General features: G+C 46.2%; 1 long non-coding RNA gene across 2 annotated transcripts; it reads right to left on the minus strand.

Annotated features, from left to right (window-relative positions):
* Window positions 1-1,737: 1,737 nt before the first annotated feature.
* LOC133234094 (uncharacterized) lies at window positions 1,738-14,637 on the minus strand. Of its 2 annotated transcripts, none has more exons than XR_009732007.1 (4): window positions 12,924-14,637; window positions 10,080-10,250; window positions 3,619-3,767; window positions 1,738-2,639 (listed from the first exon to the last, which is right to left on the minus strand). It is a non-coding gene; the product is annotated as an uncharacterized LOC133234094 (long non-coding RNA). The 2 variants fall into 2 exon arrangements; XR_009732006.1 differs by lacking the exon at window positions 12,924-14,637 and adding an exon at window positions 10,447-10,907.
* Between the last annotated feature and the right edge of the window lie 312 nt (window positions 14,638-14,949).

Below are 14,949 nucleotides of genomic sequence, written 5' to 3' on the forward strand. Positions count from 1 at the left end.
TTTGACTCTTTATGACCCCATGGACTGGTACTTGCCAGGCTCCTCTGTCCATGGAGTTTTCCAGGCAAGAATATTGGAATGGGTTGTCATTTCCTACTCCAGGGGATCTTCCTGACCCAGGGATTGGACCTGCATCTCTTACATTGGCAGGCAAATTCTTCACTACTGAGCCATCTGGGAAGCCCCATAGTTTTACCTGATTTCTTCAATTAAGCCTGAATTTTGCAATAAGGAGCTCATGCTCTGAGCCACAGTCAGCTCCAGGTCTTGTTTTTATTGACTGTATAGAGCTTTTCCATCTTTGGTTGCAAAGAATATAATCAATCTGATTTTGGTGTTGACCAAATGGTGATGTCCACATGTAGAGTCGTCTCTCATGTTGTTGGAAGGTGTTTGCTATGACCATGTGTTTCTTGATGAAACTCTGTTAGCCTTTGCCCTGCTTCATTTTGTATTCCGAGGTCAAACTTGCCTGTCATTCCAGGTATCCTTTGACTTCCTACTTTTGCATTCCAATCTCCTATGATAAAAAGGACATCTTTTTTTTTTTGGTGTTAGTTCTAGAAGGTCTTGAGGTCTTCATAATATCAGTCAACTTCTTCTGCATTAGTGGTTGGGCATAGACTTGGATTACTATGATGTTGAGAGGTTTGCCTCAGAAACAAACCAAAGTCATTCTGTCGTTTTTGTACAGAATGCACCCAAGTACTGCACTTGGGACTCTCTCATTGATTATGAAGGCTACTCTGTTTCTTCTAAGGGATTCTTGCCCACAGTAGTATATATAACGGTCACCTGAATTAAATTAGCCCATTCCCATCCATTTTAGTCTACTGATGTTGGACTAAGATGTCAACGTTGACATCTCCTGCTTGACCACATCCAATTTACCTTGATTCATGGACCTAACATTCCAGGTTCCTATGCAAATGCAATATTGTTCTTTACAGCATCAGACTTTACTTTCACCACCAGACACATCCACAACTGAAGATCTTTTCGGGTTGACCCCATCTGTCATGGATGGGCCCGCACAGCATGGCTCATAGCTTCATTAAGTTATGCAAGCCCCTTTGCCAGGACAAGCCTGTGATCCATGAAGGGGACCAGTATATCTAACACATAGTTAATGAAAATGGAGATAATGCGTAGAATTAATTAATGAATTTAAAAACTTTTTATACTTCCTTAACAATGCATCCTGGTATAGCAAGGGGAGGATTAAGATTATTCATAGTTGGATTAAAAAGAGAAAGAAACTATGCCTTTTTGACATCTTGGATGGATTCTTGAAGCCCCTTTCTTACTTAGTCTTTCAGCGATCAGAGGTAGGTACTTGAGAGAAAAAAACACACAAAAAAAAACTGTTCTAAATTCCCAAAGCATCTTGTTATATATGAAGAATTAAATCCAGAAAGACTAAACATGGAGTTTTAAATTTTTTACTTATTTTTAACTGAAGGATAATTGCTTTACATTATTGTGTTGGTTTCTGCCACACATCAACAGGAATCATCCATAGGTATACATATGTCCCCTGCCTCTTGACCCTGCCTCCCACCTCCCACCCCATCCCTCTAGGTTGTCACAGCACTGGTTTGACCTCCTGAGTCATACAGCAAATTCCCGCTGGCTATCTATTTTACATATGTTATTATATGTAATATATAATATATAATATTATTATATATAATTACATATATAATAACATGTATATTAATATATATGTTAATATATAATATATGCTAATATATATGTTAACATACATATAATATATATATGCTAATATATTAACATATATAGTATATATCCATGCTATCCCCTCCATTTGTCCCACTCCCTGTGTTCACAAGTCTGTCTTCTCTGTGTTTCCATTGCTGCCCTGCAAATAGATTCATCTGTACCATCTTTCTAGATTCCATATATATGTGATATTTGTTTTTCTCTTTCTGACTTACTTTACTCTGTATAATAGGCTCTAGGTTTATCCACCTCATTAGACCTGACTCAAATGTGTTCCTTTTTATGACTGAGTAATATTCCATTGTATGTATGTGCCACAGCTGCTTCATCCATTCATCTGTGGATGGACATCTCGGTTGCTTCCATGTCCTGGCTATTATAAATAGTGCTGCAGTGAACTGGGGGACATTGCGGTACATTTGTCTATTTCAATTATAGTTCCCTCATGGTATACGCCTAATAGTGGGGCGGCTGGGTCATATGGTAGATTTATTCCTACTTTTTAAGGAATCTCCATACTAAACATGGAGTTTTTCTTGTGGTAAAATATATCCCATCTCACCCATTTTTACCATCCTAGCTGTTTTCAGGTCAGTAGCAGTAAGTACACCCACATTGTTGGGCAGCTATCCCCACCTTCCAGCTCCAGAACTTCATCATCTTTCCAAACTGAAACTCTGAAGCAACGAAGCAGCTCTGCATCATTCTCTCTCCCTTCTGGCATCCACCATCCTACTTTCCACCACTGTGAATGTGACTCCTCTAGGAGCCTCAAATTAATGAAGAGTTCTGCTTTTAAGCTGTGAAATGCAGAAGAAGCAGGATGTAACATATGGGCAATTTTTCTGCTGTGCCGAAATGCAGTGTGTCCCATTTTCTTGGGCTGGAGGAAGAGCCTGGAAAGAGAGGGAGAGGAAGAGAGCTGAGGCTTGGGTGTGTGGTCTCTGCACCCCTCCCTGTTCCTGGAGTGAACCACAGGAATCCTCAGCAGGCATCACAGGAGTGAGGGAGCTTCCACGCTTCCCACCACCCAAAGGAGGGTACCAAGTCAACCAGAGGGCCCAGCCCCCTTTGACAAGATTGTACATGAGCATCCCCACACTCCATGTGCCACTGGGAAACGCTGAGCATCTCTCCAAAGAGCCTGAGTTCACTGGACTGAATTGTATTAACAAACTATGACCATGCTCTCCTGAAGGCATGAGGTTCATCGTTTTCCCATCACTGAGCAGAAATGGAGCTTTTCAATAAACTGAGTTCTACTGTAGAAAGTAAGGAAAGTTATTTCCTGCACATGAGTCATAAATTTTACACCCGCTACAAAAACTCTGGTCCAAGGGATTGCATCCTTTTGCTGAGGTGGGTCAAGGTTAGCGTATGTCTCTTGGCTTCCCTGCTGTCTGGCTCGGAGCTGGGTGGGGCCGCCCGCAGGAGCAGGGGCTCCACAGAGAAAGCTGGTTCAGGTTTCCCCCTTGGGCAGAGTGCCACACACTCAGGCTGCGAGCACTACCGCAGCAGTGCCCGCTGCACTGGCAAGCCGCTTGCTTCCCAGACTGGTCAGCCCACTTGCAAACGCCCACCCCTCCCCCATCCCCCCACCTCACTTTAATCTGCTCCAGGAAAAATATTTGGACAGGGCATGTCTCCCCTGCCATGAATTACACACAGAAGGAGCAAAGAGGAGGAAGGTGGGGTCGATAGGACCCTCAGAGCAGTTCATTCCTGTGGTCGGGGTTAGGGGACGTGGGCTGCGTGCATGGCCAGGCTGGGGCACTGGCCCACAGGGCACGTGGCAGAGGGTGGCTGGGCGCCTCCAGGGGCTGAGCTTTGGAGGAGCCGTAGGCTTCATGCCTGTTCTCTCTCCATTTCTCTCACCTCCACCAGCTGTGAGTTCCTGGGTTATTCTGAGGACTCCCCATCCTCTGTGTCCTTCCCTGTGAAGAGTCTCCCGCCTCCTCCAGTGCAGGTGCATCTAAATCTACCCTCTCTCACCGGCAACACACCCAAAGCAAAGGCTGGCAAAGCTGGAGAAACGAGAGGCCCGACGGGCATTCAGGCAGCCATTTGGATGAATTTCAAGCAGAACCAATGGCCTTTTTATCTCTCAAAGAGAGAAGAAAACAAGGGATGCAGTTCAAAAGCATCTGGGCTCAGTGTCCCCAGGGAGGGGCGATGAACTTCCTCAACCAAAACACCCATTTCCCTGCACACCCTGTATGGGCCCCCAGCTGGTACTCACCCAACCGTGCACCATGCAGGTCCCCCTGCCCCTCGGCATGTCTTCACCACGTGCTCCTGTGTCCATAGAGGCCATGTGGATGCTCTGCTTCCCCAAGAGCTGCAGCAGGATGTTCCCAGGCCGGGGGGTGTGGGACAGAAGGGAGGGTGGGCAGACTGGGTGTTGGGGTTGAAAGCACCTCCCAGATTAAAAAGTAAGGGGTGGCTGACATCTGCCTCTCAGGCTTGCCTTAGTGCTGCTTTTGTTTGCGTGTTTATTTTTGCTTTTGTTTATTTGTCTGTATTTTTGAATCTCCACCCCATTAAAGTATGTCATTAGAACAGCCAGGGCCCCCTCTCGCTGGCTCTGAGTGTGCATTCCAGCCAACATTTCTACTCTAATTAGCTTCATCTTGTAATTCTTCCCAGACAGGAGCACCCTCCAGGCCCACCCTTGAAACAGTGAGGTCAAATAACAAGCGGTTTCTTTCCTTTTCCTGAGCTCAAATATGTGCCCCAGACCATGAGTGTCCTGAGCACTGTAGATCCAGAAAGCTGCTTCCAAGCTCTGGAGTGGGGTCAGAGATCTGCCCCCAGTAATGACCCTGCGTGCTCCCGTGTCGGGGGACACCATCTGGCCCTTCTGTAGCTCATTTCCTCGGGACTTAGAGACAGGCTCTCCAGTGTTTACGGAAACTTCAAAGGCTTAACAATGATAGTTAAGCTTATTTCAGTGATTCCTGTGTGTTAGGCACTGTTCTAATTCATTTGATCTTCACAAGCACCTCATGAGGTTAAGTGTACTGTTGTAAACCCCCATTATACAGATGAGAAAGCAAAGGCCCAATAAAGATAAGCACTTGTCCAAAGTCATGCGATGCCTAACTGGCAGAAGTGGGACTCGAACGTGGGCCGTCTTCAGAGCCACTCTCTTGCCTGTGTTCAGCCGGTTAGGCTGAGAGGCAGGGATGGGGGCGATCCTAAAGGCCAACAGGGGCCAGGAAGGACCTGCAAACCACACAGCACCCAGCCTTTCATGGAGTGTCAGGGGAGAGCCACTCCTTAGCTATGGGCAGTTGTTACCATGCAGGAGAGCAGTGTTGCCAGACACTCTAGTTTTTTAAGAGAAGCCAGAAATCTGGATATTGATGTGAAATTCCCCAATTAAAAATGTCATCAGCTAATTCAAATCTTATGTGAGGGAATTAAAAAACAACCCACTGTATTAGTTTGGCCAAAGAGTCAGTTTAGGTTTTCCCATAACATCTTACAATATTTCCAGTCTCCATTCAACTCATCAGCTGCCTGCCTGTCTGTGGCCTCTGGGTCAGGACAAGGAAGGCAATCTGATTTAATCTCCTAAATCAACATTCCATTGGTAGTGGCTACCTGGGCTGCAATGTTGAGAAGGTTCTGAGTGTGAGTCTGGCCTGCGTAAGAAAGTCTGGCAATCCATTAGCAATGTCTGACATGGGTATTGTCTGAAAGAACAACAGTACCTATGCTGAGTTTGCTAGCGTGTGAGATGAGTGCAATTGTGAGGTAGTTTGAGCATTCTTTGGCATTGCCTTTCTTTGGGATTGGAATAAAAACTGACCTTTTCCAGTCCTGTGGCCCCTGCTGAGCTTTTCAAATTTGCTGGCATATTGAGTGCAGCACTTTCACAGTATCATTTTTTAGGACTTGAAATAGCTCAGCTGGAATTCCATCACCTCCACTAGCTTTGTTCATAGTGACACTTCCTAAGGCCCACTTGACTTCCCATTCCAGGATGTCTGGCTCTAGGTGAATGATCACACCATCATGATTATCTGGGTCATTAAGATCTTTTTTGAACAGTTCTGTGTATTCTTGCCACCTCTTTATATTTTCTGCTTCTGTTAGGTCCATACCATTTCTGTCCTTTATTGTAACCATCTTTGCATGAAATGTTCCCTTGGTGTCTCTAATTTTCTTGAAGAGATCTCTAGTCTTTCCCATTCTATTGTTTTCCTCCATTTCTTTGCTTTGATCACTGAGGAAGGCTTTCTTATTTCTCCTTGCTGTTCTTTGGAACTCTGCATTCAAATGGGTATATCTTTCCTTTTCTTCTTTGCCTTTCACTTCTCTTCTTTTCACAGCTATTTGTAGGGCCTCCTCAGACAACCATTTTGGCTTTTTGCATTTCTTTTTCTTGGGGGTGGTCTTGATCACTACCTCTTGTACAGTGTCACAAACCTCTGTCCATAGTTCCTCAGGCACTCTGTCTATCAGATATAATTCGTTGAATCTATTTGTTACTGCCACTGTATAATCGTAAGGGATTTGATTTAGGTCATACCTGAATAGTCTGGTGGTTTTCCCTACTTCCTTCAATTTGTCTGAATTTTGCAATAAGGAGTTCATGATCTGAGGCACAGTCAGCTACCAGTCTTGTTTTTGCTGACTGTATAGAACTTCTCCACCTTCAGCTGCAAAGAATATAATCAATCTGATTTCAGTGTTGACCATCTGGAGACGTCCATGTGTAGAGCCATCTCTTGTGTTGTTGGAAGAGGGTGTTTGCTATGACCAGTGTGTTCTCTTGGCAAAACTCTGTTAGTCTTTGTCCTGCTTTATTTTGTACTCCAAGGCCAAACTTGCCTGTTACTCCTACCTCACATGCTAACAAAGTAATGCTCAAAATTCTCGAGGTGAGGCTTCAACATTACATGAACTGAGAACTTCCAGATGTTCAAGCTGGATTTAGAAAAGGCAGAGAAACCAGAGACCAAATTGCCAACATCTGTTGGATCATAGTAAAAGCAAGCGAGTTCCAGAAAACCATCTACTTCTGCTTTATTGACTATGCCAAAGCCGTTGACTGTGTGGATCACAATAAACTGTGGAAAATTCTGAAAGAGATGGGAATACAAGACCACCTTACCTGCCTTCTGAGAAATCTATATGCAGGTCAAGAAGCAACAGTTAGAACTGGATATGGAACAAGGGACTGGTTCCAAATTGGGAAAGGAGTACATCAAGGCTGTTTATTGTCACCTTGCTTATTTAACCTATATACAGAGTACATCATGTGAAATGTATGAAACACAAGCTGGAATCAAGATTGCCAGGAGAAATATCAATAGCCTCAGATATGCAGATGACACCACCCTTATGGCAGAAAGCAAAGAGGAACTAAAAAGCCTCTTGATGAAAGTGAAAGTGGAGAGTGAAAAAGTTGGCTTAAAACTCAACATTCAAAAAACTAAGATCATGGTATCCAGTCCCATCACTTCATGGCTAATAAATGGGCTGACAGTGGAAACAGTGACAGACTTTATTTTCCTGGGCTCCAAAATCACTGCAGATGGTGACTGCAGCCATGAAATTAAAAGACCCTTGCTCCTTGGAAGAAAAGTTATGACCAACCTAGACAGCTTATTAAAAACCGAGACATTTCAGCAAAGTAATGTCTCTGTTTTTTAATATGCTGTCTCTGTTGGTCATGGTTTTTCTTCCAAGGAGCAAGTGCTGCCAAAAAAGGTCCATTTAGTCAAACATATGGACCTTTTTAGGCAAAATAATGTCTCTGTTTTTTAATATGCTGTCTAGATTGGTCATAGTCTTTCTTCCAAGGAACAAGTGTCTTTTAATTTCATGGCTGCAGTTACCATCTGCAGTGATTTTGGAGCCCAGGAAAATAAAGTCTGTCACTGTTTCCATTGTTTCCCCATCTATTTGCCATGAAGTGATGGGACCAGATACCATGACCTTAGTTTTTTGAATGTTGAGTTTTAAGTCAGCTTTTTCACTCGCCTCTTTCACTTTCATCAAGATGCTCTTAAGTTCCTCTTTGCTTTCTGCCATTCGGGTGGTGTCATCGGCATATTTTCCAGTAGTCATGTATGGATTGGAGAAGGAAATGGCAACCCACTCCAGTATTCTTCCCTAGAGAATCCTGTGGACAGAGGAGCCTGGTGGGCTGTGTCCATAGGGTCTCACAGTCAGACATGACTGAAGCGACTTAGCATGAATGCATGCCTTGGAGAAGGAAATGGCAACTCACTCCAGTTATTCTTGCCTGGAAAATTCCAGGGACAGAGGAGCCTGGTGGGCTGCTGTCTATGGGGTCACGTAGAGTCGGACATGACTGAAGTGACTCAGCAGCAGCAGCATGTATGGATGTAAGAGTTGGGCCATAAAGAAAGCTGAGCGCTGAAGAGTTAATGCTTTTGAACTGTGGTGTTGGAGAAGACTCTTGAGAGTCCCTTCGACTGCAAGGAGATCAGTCAATTCTAAAAGAAATCAAACCTGATTATTCATTAGAAGGACTGATGCTGAAACTGAAGCTCCAATATTTTGGCCACCTGATGTGAAGAGCTGACACATTGGAAAAGACCCTGATGCTGGGAAAGATTGAAGGCAGGAGGAGAAGGGAACGACAGAGGATGAGATGGTTGGATGGCATTACTGACTCAGTGAACGTGAGCTTGAGCAAGCTCCAGGAATTGGTGATGGACAGGGAGGCCTGGTGTCCTGCAGTCCATGGGATCACAAAGAGTCCATCACGACTGAGCGAGTGAACTGAACTGAACTGATGCTATGTTTTCTCTGGTTAGACACTATATGGAATGAACAAATATTTAGTTCCTGTTCCTACAGGACCCCACTCTTTAAATCCCCCACTTTCCCTCACCCTGGCCCAGGTGGTAAATGTCCCGGGTCAGGGGTCCCCAGCCCCCAGGCTGCAGACTGGTACTGTTCTGTGGCCTGTTAGGAACAAGGCCCAGGGCAGGAGGTGAGCGGCAGGTGAGCCTGCAAAGCTTCCTCTGTATTTACAGCTGCCCCCCATCACTCGCATTCCTGCCTGAACTCCACCGACTATCTGGGGATCAGCAGCAGCATTAGATCCTCAGAGGAGCACAGGCCCTACTGTGAACTGGGCATTGAGGGATTAAGGCTGCGTCCTCCTTATGAGAATCATCCTGAAAACACCCCCACCCCCATCCTGGGAAAAATTATCTTCCACAAAACTGGTCCCTGGTGCCAAACATGTTGGGGACGGCTGTCCTAGGTACTACGTACATTATTAACCCTCACACCAATGTCGTGGAGAGGGCTGATCACGTGTTTGGCTCTATTTCAGCTCCCCTCCAACCAGGCACTGGAAGTCCTGTACTGTCCGCTGTCACCTCCTGAAGGCCAGCCTGTCCCGACCCGCTGGGGTCTCCCTGGGCATCAGTGGTCTTTAGTGAAGGGACATCACACTGTGCACAGTATTTCGTCTGACAAAAGCCTCAGAAGACAGTGCTCTTCTTGGAAGCATCTTCCTCTATGACATGCTCCACCCCTCCCCGTTCAGGGTCTGACCCTGCTTGCTCTGCCCTGGTGAGGCTTCAGAAATGCCCGATCCTTTATTCCTTTCTGAGGCACCCATCCTCTGTGGATACCCTTTAGACTCACTCTATCCCAATTTGCTTAGAAACAAACTTTCCCCCATAAACTCAGCCTCTTGGTTCTAATGTCGATCATCACAGTTGCTGGAAGTCATACAGAGACAGCCCTGGAGACACTTCAGTTGTGTGACGCAGAGACATGACATTTGCAATATCCAGGTGGCCTTACCCACATATTGGCTATTTTTCTTCATTGCATTCATACTTGCTAAGAGTTTCTTTGGCCTGGTTTAGCGCGCTCCTATTTTCCTAGTGAAATTGGTTTTCTCAGCCAAATGACGAGGGACCTGAGAGCAGGTCCTATTTCTTTCTCTTCTTCTATTAACTCATTGGACAAATATTATTTCAGTGTCTGCAGTGGGCCAGATGCTGCTCTAGGACCCAAGGACACAGCATTGCCCAGAACAGAGGGTCCACGCTCATGAAGCTTGCCCTCCTCTCTCTTTGAACCCCGTAGCAGTGGACACCCGTAAACACACTGGTTTTGAGGATCCTCGAGGTTTCGCTGGGCACAGCCACAGGCTTGGTGCTCTCCCTGGCTTGCATGGGCTCTGTATGTCTGCCTTCGCTTTATCCTTGTAGAGACCTTTTTTTCTAGCTCTGCTGACACATGCCCTGAAGAAAGACCACCTTCCCCAGGTCCAAGGCACTGCCACTTGATCTTAGGCTAGGCACTTGAACTTCCTCAGCCCCTTTTCTCACCTGTCAAAGATGGGTAATGTCTGCGTGACGGGTTAGTGTGAGTGGTGAGTAGCATGGTGCAGCGCTCCTCGTTATTACAGCACTATTGTGCTCAGAGACAAAAATTAAGGATCCTGCTTCCACTCCCCAGCATATTCTTACTGCCCTGCTTCTTCCAGAAGTCTCCTTTCCCTGAGAAAGAGAAAATGCAACAATTCAAATACCAAGGAACCAAATTCTTGGCTTTGGAGATTCAAAATCCACTTCAACAGATACCAGTGGAAATCAATGTTGATAGTCCACACTGAACAGTGTATATCTCAGAGGGGCCCAGGATGACTCTTGTTATGGTTAGAATAGGGTAGCTATGCTGCAGTCACAAACATACCCCAAAACAGAGGATCTTGGTACATGAAAGTTTGTTTCTCCTTCATTTAGCTCTGATTCATGGCTCCTCCTCCTAGGTAGCTCCCTTCCAAGTGATGACTCAGAAATCCAGCATGCTTAGTTATGGCCGCTAGGGTGGCTCCAGCAGGAGAAAAGGATTGGAAAGTCACACAGAGGGCTTTACATCACCTTAGCAAATAAACAACATGCATTATCTCCTCATACAGCCCCTTGACCAAAACTAATCACATGTACCCAACCTAACTACAAGGGAGATTGGGAAATGCGGTCCTCCTGTGTGCTCAGGCAGAGGAAATGAAACGGAATTTAGGAAGACTTAGTTTCGTCTCTTCCTCTATCATGAACCAAGCATATTCTGGGCATGATCATCCATAAATTCCCTGCAGAACTAAGACATTATCCCACATAGAAAACCCTAAGTTGCAATGAGCTTTAATCTAAATTGAGAAATCACTGGATTCTACTGGGTTTTCATGAAAATGACTAGGTTATAATTTCTGTCATCAGGGAGAAATAGGAAACCTAAAGATATGAAAGTTTTAGGTATAGAAAAATAAATGAAGTCATCTTTGCCTACATGAGAACATGAGTCATTACATTATTATGTGGGTCAGGACATTACTACAGGCTACATGTTTATAGCTGGAAAAAAATCTTATAGATTGTTGGTCAGAGGTTGGGTAGCACAGAGATTCAGTGTACTGGCTCCTGGGTTCAAATCTGAACTCTGCACCTCACTCAGAGTGAAATTTAAATGCAATCAAATGGGGTAATGCTCAGCTCCTGGCTGGATACATCATAAGGTTGCAATAAAGGTTAGTAGTTGTAAACATCCACAGCTGAAATTAAGATCCAGAGATTTTAATTTTCAATCTGATATTTTCCCATTACTCGTAACCCCAAAAAATCTCTTGACATCTTGTTTTCACTGCTAAGATTAATGATAATGATTAGAATATCTTCAAAGTTCTCATCTCCAAGAGAAAAAAATTTAACTCTGTGAGGTAATGGATGTTAACTAGACTTATTGTGGGGATCATTTTGCAATATGCTTACCAAGTGATCATGGTATACACCTGAAACTAACATAATGTTATATGTCAATTATGTCTTATGAGAAAAAGGACAAGAAGGAGGAAAAAAACTGCCATTAATTGAGCTCTTGTGATGGGCCAGGCATTTTACATAACTCACATCACTGAGTCCTTACAATGACTCTGTGAATTGGGTATGATTGTGACCATTTTATAGACACAGCACTTGGCACTTAGATTGTGTTGACGTGTGCAGGGACACTGGGAAGTTCTAAAATGGGCCACACGGAGATCCGACCCTGGCTTCCCAGCGCACTGACTCTCCAACCCTGAGCAGGCGACCTCAGCACGCCAGGATTTACTTTCTCTGCATGTAAAAGAGGAAGAGAGGTAACATGTACCTGGCTCAGCTGGTAAAGAATCCGCCTGCAATACGGGAGACCTGGGTTTGATCCCTGGGTTGGGAAGATCTCCTGGAGAAAGGAAAGGCTTCCCTTCTATCCACTCCAGTATTCTGGCCTGGAGAAGTCCAAGGACTGTATAGTCCATGGGGTCGCAAAGAGTTGGACATGACTGAGTGACTTTGACTTCATTTCACTTCAGAGGAAAAAAAAAAAGCCCCACAAGTTCCTTTACCTTCCTCCAGCTAAGAGGTGGGGTCTCTGCCCCCTCCCCTTGAATCTGGGTTGACCCTAATGACGAGCTTGTGACCAATAGAATGAAGCTCAACTTCCAAGGCTACTCAGAAGAGGCTGTGTGGTTTCTGCCTGATTCTCCTGGAACACTTGCCTTTGAGCCCTGAGTTGTTGTTATAGGCTGATTTGTGCTCTCCCACCCCAAATTCATTTGTTGGAGCACCCACCCTCAGTACCTCAGAACATGACCTTCTTTAGAAATAGGGTCTTTGTAGAGGTAGTCAAGTTAAAATGAAGTCAGTAGAGTGGCTCCTAATCCAATAAGACCAGTATTCTTATAAAAAGGGGAAATTTAAACACACACACACAGAGAAGACGTGTAAAGATACAGCAGACGGCCCTCTACAAGCCAAAGAGAAGGGCATGGGACAGATCATTCACTCCGGGTCCTCAGAGAGAACCTACCCTGCCAACACCATGAATTTGGACTTCCAGCCTCCAGACTGTGAGATAACCCATTTCTGTTGTTCTAAGCAAGCCACTGAGGTCGTAGTACTTTGTTACAGCAAACAAATACAGTTGTCATGTAAGAAGGCAGGCCCCATGCCCAAGGCCTCCACGCTGTTAGGAAGCCCAGGCTGCATAAGGAGGCCACGTGTGTGTATTCTGGTGACGGCCCTGCTGAGGTTCCAGCTGACAGCCAGCATCACCCATCAGACACAGAGAGAAGATACCTCCAGATGATTCCAGCCACCAGCTATAGCTTCCCCACCCCTGAATTTACCCACGTTTTTGAGTGTTCCCAGACAAGAAAGACCCCACACATCACGAAGCAAGTAGGTCCTTCATACTTGTAACTACATTCTATCTGAATTCTCAGCTCTCAGAATCTATGTGCATAATAAAATAGCTTTTGTTAGGTCACAGGTTTCGAGGCTCTATGGAGCAACAGGAAGGGGAACAGCGTGACAGCTAGTGAAGCCACAGCTGGGGCTCCCTGACCTCAGAATGCAGACCTCCCCAAAAGCAAGCTCATCAGCCTTGCTGTCTCAGAGGGTGTCTGGGTAGGAGGATTTTTGCTGAGTTTTGTCTCCAACAACACTGGCCCACGTGGGCTAGACCACGTTGGTTGACCCATTGAGGACCATCTGGCCTCTGAGGAAGCCAGCTCCCCTCAGCCTTCTTCAAGCTCCAAGAGCAGCCAGGATCCCAAAGGCAGCCATCATGTCTGGTCTCTTCAAGGTCTGACCACTTGGAAGAAGATTAGAACGGTAGGCTTCACTTGACCCTGTGCCAGTGGTCATTTTGCAGATGGGTCTGTAATCAGGAGAACTGCTGGGAAGCAGAGTATAATCTGGGTGTCTGACTGCTTGGGTTTGAATTCAGCCTGTGCAGTCTCTAGCTGTACGGTCTGGGTCAGTAATATAACCTCCCCAAGCCTATTTCTTCATCTGCGAAATGGCACCCACCTTGTAAGGGTTCTCATGAGGCTTGCCCGGACATTGCAGGCTTGCCCAGCATGCAGTCAGCTCACAGAATACATGTGCTATCCCTGCCATTCATCAACAGCAACCCTTAGCTCCTAGGGGTTTATCTGCTGTCTCCAGGGCAGACTCGTTTATTTCCTGGGAGCTTCCCTGCAAAGGAGAGAAGGTAGCTTACAATAACCCCAAGAAGGCTGAGCTCTTTCAAAAGTTAATTTTGAAAAATTAATAAAGATTCCAGACAAACCTACGGTAGCTTTGTTATTACTGGTGAGCTGTTGCTGCTGTTGTTCTGAATAGCCTTGAAAACGCCTGGCTTTGAAGCTGCAAAGGGTGGCAATTAGCCTCTCCTGAAAGTCCTCACAGCAGTAAAGCCTTGGCACAGGGCGCACGGTTTCGCTTCCTTCCCCATTTTGCGGTCACTGCGTCTGCCTGCCTCCCTGCTGCGGCCCAGGCAGGGGCAGTGGAAGGGCCGCGTGGTCTCCTCAGCTCACTGTTGCAGGAAACGCGGCCTGCTGCCGTGATGACTCCCAGAAAAGAAGGCGGATGGGCTGACTCAAAGTGAACCGTCTCCCCGCACAGCCCCGCACCCTTGCACGCTGTCCCACACGGCCCCCTCCCTGGAGGGTGAGACTGAATCACGGCTCAGGGTCCTAGGATGCTCCCAGGCCTCTCTCTCAGCACTGGCCTGGCCAAGCGCTCCAACTGCAGGGTGCCTGCATGGATCAGAACTAATTCCCCGTAAGCAGTGGCCTGCCCCCTGGCAGCACTCTGTCAGAAACCATCTCTGGGCAGGCAGCTGGCGGGCTGCTCCACTCCCTCCTGCTCCACGCGGGGCAAGGCTTGTCCAAATATTTGCCTTGATCCTGCTTTCTGATTCATCATGTGCAAGAACCTCTGTAATTTCATCTACTGCGTGACTCAGACCAGGGCTCAGCACAAGTGCGGAGCACCCGAGGCTGGAGCCGCTCGAAGGCCAGGCCCGCAGCCAGCGCCTGCTGCTCCCAGCCAGCCCTGGGGTTCGGGAGCACGGCTAGGCCTCCCTGGACTGCCTAGCCCTAGATTAAAATCTCTTTTGTCTGGGATGATTAATAGAGCCGCAAACACGCCTCAGTGCAAGGGTGTGAGGTGCACTTTGTACCTTTTCCAAGTCTTTTTCTTTTAAATGCTAAATCCATTTGCAGCTCATAAATTACATTGGCTTCAAAATGAAATGTTCCTGACGGCAGCAGGCGCGGTGTGGGTCCCACTAAAACATTTTCTCTTGTTGGCCCCTCTCCTGCTCTGAGACCCTAGGAGAAATCAGCTCGCCTTCCGGAGGGGGAGGGGA

The sequence above is a fragment of the Bos javanicus genome, chromosome 21 (genome assembly GCF_032452875.1).
Source record: "Bos javanicus breed banteng chromosome 21, ARS-OSU_banteng_1.0, whole genome shotgun sequence".
In the NCBI taxonomy this organism is placed as follows: Eukaryota; Metazoa; Chordata; class Mammalia; order Artiodactyla; family Bovidae; genus Bos; species Bos javanicus.